This window comes from Haplochromis burtoni, unplaced genomic scaffold (genome assembly GCF_018398535.1).
Source record: "Haplochromis burtoni strain Fernald_Lab_line unplaced genomic scaffold, NCSU_Asbu1 Contig_340, whole genome shotgun sequence".
Lineage (NCBI taxonomy): Eukaryota > Metazoa > Chordata > Actinopteri > Cichliformes > Cichlidae > Haplochromis > Haplochromis burtoni.
The window spans coordinates 579,331-584,893 of record NW_024582701.1 but is presented as its reverse complement, the minus strand read 5'-3'; positions in this window follow the sequence as shown (position 1 = coordinate 584,893).

The following is a 5,563-nucleotide window of genomic DNA, read 5'->3' as shown; positions in this document are numbered from 1 at the left end:
CAGAGTCAATATATGTTTTTAATGCTTCTTAAAAACTTTAGTACTTTTAAATAGCGTATGGAGACAATTGTGACATATGCATGTCCGTGAACAATAAACAAGCAAATCCCACAAGAATATCTAGCCAGCCATGGAAAATATGTAGGAACACATTAGTTTTCATTTGACAAAAGGGAATAGCTCATCATCATTGTGTATGATGTAAATATTTGATAAAAAGAATATTTGCAGACACAGAGTCCAGTACAGTGATAAAGAAACTGAAAGCTCTTTTTGCTTGCCAAGAAATCCCTGATATAGTAATTTAATATAATGGATATCAGTACTTGTCTCAAGAGTTGTGGGATTGTGGGATATCCAGCATAAGGCATCATCATCAGGCTACCCACAGAGCAACAGTAAAACAGAATCTGCTCCAGGATTCTTATCTTGCACTGCTAGATGACTACAACACATCATCACAAGGTTTGGAAACCAGCCCTGCTCAGAGAAAACTCAGCTGCTGTACGTGAGCATTGCTGCACAGAAACCCAAGTTTTCTCCAACAAAAAGTTGGGATTGCAGCATAATCGGGAAAACAGCAGCATCTGTGTGCCTAGTACAAACGGCTCTGCTAGAGACCTAGATAAGCTAAAATCAGGTGACTCTATGTCTTGATGCAAAGTAAATCCCCATAAGTTGATTCTGTTCATCTGGACGTAGTGTTTTTGGTCAGGGAAAATATTCTTTACTCATCACAGTGGTGTCTTCGGTCTCAGCTGACTGCAGGTTTCCCCAACATTTTAAACAGTATATTTGCACAAGGACTGAAACTTGTTATCGGTGGTGCTTTCAGCAGGTCGCGGGGGCAGCAGCCTAAGCAGAGAAACCCAGACCTCTCTTCCCCTAGCCAGCTCCTCCAGCTTGTCTAGGGAACGCCAAGACATTCCCAGGCCAGCCGAGAGATATAATCCTTCCAGCGTGTCCTGGGTCTGTCCCAGGGCCTCCTCCAAGTGGGACATGCCCAAAACACCTCATCCAGGAGGTGCCCAGGAGGCATCCTTGTCAGATGCTCAAACCACCTCAACTGGCTCCTTTCAATACAGAAGAGTAGCAGCTCTACTCTGAGCCCCTCCCGGATGGTCAAGCTCCTCACCCCAATCTCTAAGGGAGAGGCCAGCCACCCTTCAGAGGAAACCCATTTCCACCGCTTGTATCTGTGATCTTATTCTTTTGGTCACTACCAACAGCTCGTAACCATCAATCAAAACATTAAATGTTTTGATTTTAAATATTAAAAAAGCTGGAAAAACTGTGTGTTAAGGTGTGTACACGTGTCAAACAGTAGACAGTGATTTCTTATCAAACAGGAAAGGCATTGTGTCATTCATCGCTGTAGAGAGTACATGCGCGTAAAATCAGAAAAGACACAAAAAGTCAGAGGCCCATACTATTACTACTTCTGCCAGACACGCATACACACGAACACTGAAATTACTGTGTCTAATGTGTTCACATTAGGCCTATTAGAGAAAACATTATCTCTTTGATCAGCAGTGATTATAGAAGCCATATATCGGAGCTGCCATAAAGCTTTTTTGTAAATTTAGAGCGCTTTAGATCATCAGAGGGTAGGGGACTGTTTCCTGCACCACTACAGTAAAACCTTTGGCATTCAACTGGCAAGACGGTGAATGGGCAAAGAATTTCACTTTCTGTCTGACAAACCAGCTGATAGTGAAAAGCATAGAGTGTAATTAGCCTGACTTATACGCCAGCGTTTTAGCACCAGATGGTATCTCGCTCTTTTTTTCTCTCAGTAAAGGAGGTGTTGACTCCATACTACTGCAAGTCATTCTAACCGGTTCCCTTAAGGACTGCACATTTAGATTTTGTAGCTATAATTGCAGCTGTGGTTTGCAATCAACAGTTCCACACACAGAAGGGACCTGCATTCATTTATTATGTTTAACCTGATTAATTTGGGATGTTGTAATGCAGGTACTGTGGGTACAACCCAGAAACCAAAGGAGTTTCTTTCACAACTTCACCTGCTTCTAAGGTGCACAGAGAAGATGATCATATCTGAACAAGTTAAAGCTGTAACATCTTGCAGTGCATAGAACGACTTTATTGCTTGACCAAGTGTTTTGGCTTGTGGCCTTCATCAGAATCATAAGGCATATGAAAACATCAATCATATGACTGCACATACACTTCTACCAGTGAAGCACCATTTAGGATGGGCCGGGCATGTGAATGTGTGGTTCAGGGTCATTCATTGTCCCTGGCAATATGGAGTACTCACTTTGGTGGTAGCTTGCACAGCTTACACTGGAGGTGTGTCTGAGGTGTGTATAGTTTAAGTTTTTCCCCAACCCACACTGAAAAAAAGAACATGTTGGATTTATTTAATTTTATAGTGGAAATGGGTTGCACACAAGCGTTTTGCTTTGGCAGAAACTTAAATAACTGAGTTAAATCAATCAACACAACTTATTTATATGCAATATACCTGTGCATATTTTGTTGGTAAAACATGATGGAAACATGTTTAAATGAAGTAAGTTGAGCTCTTGGAATTTTTTAATCCTTCACGATTTTGTCACTTTATTCCAACACTATTCAATAATTTTACCTCAATACTACTTGGTCACTTTGTCTTCATATTACATAATATTCAACAAAGTCTAGAGTCTGGTGAACTGTTACGTTTCGGTGTTGTCAGTGTTTTGTTTTTGCGTGACTGTCATGTGTTTCCTGTTTTACTTTGAAGGTCTGTTGTTATCTTAGTGTGTTCAGTTTACGTTTCCTTGTCTCGTCAGGTCTAATTTGCCCCAGCTGTGTTTCCCTCCTGTGGTCCATTCCCTGATTGCTCCCTCTATGTATTTAAGCCCTGTGTGTCAGTTGGTCATGGTCGCGATCTTCCCCCACCGTTGTAAATAGTTTGGCGCCTTGTGTTTGGTGATGTAAATAAATGTCGTATCTTGCTTTAAATCTCATCTTGGGATTATTTTGGTGGAGAGCTTTAGTTTTCTTTCTCGTGTGTTTTTTTTCTTATTTTTATTTTCATACGTTGCACGCCGGTTGCCTAGGCCGGGGTGTAACATGAACATAAAAAATTTAATGGCTTTACAACTAGGGATGGGTACCGGTATCCGGTGCCGTTCTGACATAAACGTTAGTAACCAGACTGAAAAGCAGCGCACATTTTGGTGCTTTTTTCCCCCTGAGATGTCATACACTTTGGATTCTAGCCAATCATTTTACCTTTCCGAGGATAGAAGGCGAGCCCAGGTACGTACGTTCTTTTAGAGCAGAGCTACAGATTAAAAATGCCCAAGGCCAAGCAGTCAAAAGTCTGGCTGTACTTCACAGCAAAAGATGCAAACTCAGTAATCTGCAACAAGTGCTTTAAGGTGATACTGTGCAAAGGAGGTAACATCTCGAATCTGATGAAACACCTGGCGACGCATAGTGTTTTTTTAAAAGCCGAGAAATGCACAGCATTTGAAAGCTTGCTGCAAGACCGAGCACCGAGTGCGGGTGTGGTGCCTGTTATCGGACTCGGAGTTAGCAACATCCCCCAAGACCCCGAAGAGTAGAGTCCTGGCCCCTAACCCTGCCAGTGTAGCAGAAATGATGATGGATGATGATGCGTGAGTAGCTTAATGTTGTTCGTGTGTAATTTATGTTGAGTAGGCTAACCACGTTATTAAATTAATGATGTAAGATGAACTAGCAAACATCGTCGTAGTTACATGCGGCTGTCTTCTTGTTTGATGGCAGACACTTCACCCTGGCAAAAAAGGCTAAAATGACCGAAGAAAAAGTGGAAAACAGCTCAACATGAGAGGTTTTTGGACAAAGTTTGTGTTCTCCATTCTTTAAGCACCGGTTCGAGCACCATTTAAGCACCGGAGATCGCATGAGATGTCAAACTGCAGGAAAATCACTGGAGTTATAAGAGGCAGACAACTACACACACACACCACGTGTATGCTATCACTATTTATTGTGGTTTAACCTGTCAAGGACAAAAACATACAAAAAATTCTGGATCAAGCCTTGAAATCATAGCTTTCCTACCTTTGTTAAGTCTGGATTGGTGGCATGGTGCTGCTGCTTTACAGTAAGCAGGTCCTGGGTTCAAATCCACAATCTGGCTAGTTTGCACTGGGTTCTCTCTGAGTATTCTGGTTTCTTCCCACAGTTAAAAGTCATGCAGTTGTTAGAGTTCGGTTAATTGGTGATTCTAAATTACCTGTCAATGTAAGTGCAAACGGTTGTTTGTGATAGGTTTGTGAGCTGTCCAGGGTGTACCCTGCCTTGTAACCTATCTTTTCAGGGTTATTTCCCAGCCACCCTGCAACCAGGATAAAGATAGGAGGATGGCAGTTGCTGTTTCATGGTAACCAGACTTTAGACTTTGTTGAACATTATGTAATATGAAGACAACATGTACCAATACTATTTGGTATTTAAGTGACCAAGTATTATTGGGGTAAAGGTTTTTTACCCCAAGAGCACAACTTACTTCATCTAAACATGTTTATTGAATATGAAAAAGTTGTGTTGATTTAACTCAGTTGTTTAAGTTTCTGCCAAAAGCAAAACATTTGTGTGCAACCAATGTCCACTATTGATTCAAGTAAATCCAACATGGCCTTTTTTTTCAGTGCACAACAACAGTCACCTCAAGGCGCTTTATGTTGTAAGGTAAACCCTACAATAATAGATACAGAGGAAAAACCCAACAATCACATGACCCCCTGTGAGCAAGCACTTTGGCAACAGTTGGGAAGAAAAACTCCCTTTTAACAGGAAGAAACCTCCAGCAGAATCAGGCTCAGGGCGCAGGCCATCTGCCGCAACCAGTTTGGGTGAAAGAAGGAAGACAGGATAAAAGACATGCAGAGGAAGAGAGCCAGAGATTAATAGCAAGTATGATTTAATGCAGAGAGGTCTATTAACACACAGTGAGTGAGAAAGGTGACTAACAAGGGAGCTACCAGGAAGGGTAAACTGGCCAAATTTATCTTTACAACCAATCAATCCATTTTTAATTAAATTTCTAATTTCTAATCAATTTTTAAAAAGACACTTCTAATCAGGGGCGATTCCAGGATCAAACATGTAGAGGGGCTCAGCCCTCTACATAATGTCATCCAAACAGTTCCTTGCAATTAACATTAATAATAAGTACTGCTTGCAGATGAAACCTTTTATAATGTAATTAGTTGGATGATCTATTATTGTGTCTAAGGCTAATTCAGAATGAATTATCTCATCGTTTTTAGGTTGGAACATTTCGTTGTCAAAGCTAGGGCAAAGGCTCATTCATGTTGACCACAGTTATCCAAAGCAAGTTAAAGAAAAATTGGGACCAAAGCAGATAAGAGCACAGCATTGTTCCAGTCTTTTAAACATCAAGCAATTAAAGCAGCATTATTCAGTACATCACTGAATAATCGCACTGCTGCTCCGTACACCTGGACAAGAAGCAAATGGATAGAAGAGTTGCCTTAACTTTAAAGTTTTCAAGTTCATACTAACACTAATTTTATTGTGAAAACTCAACACA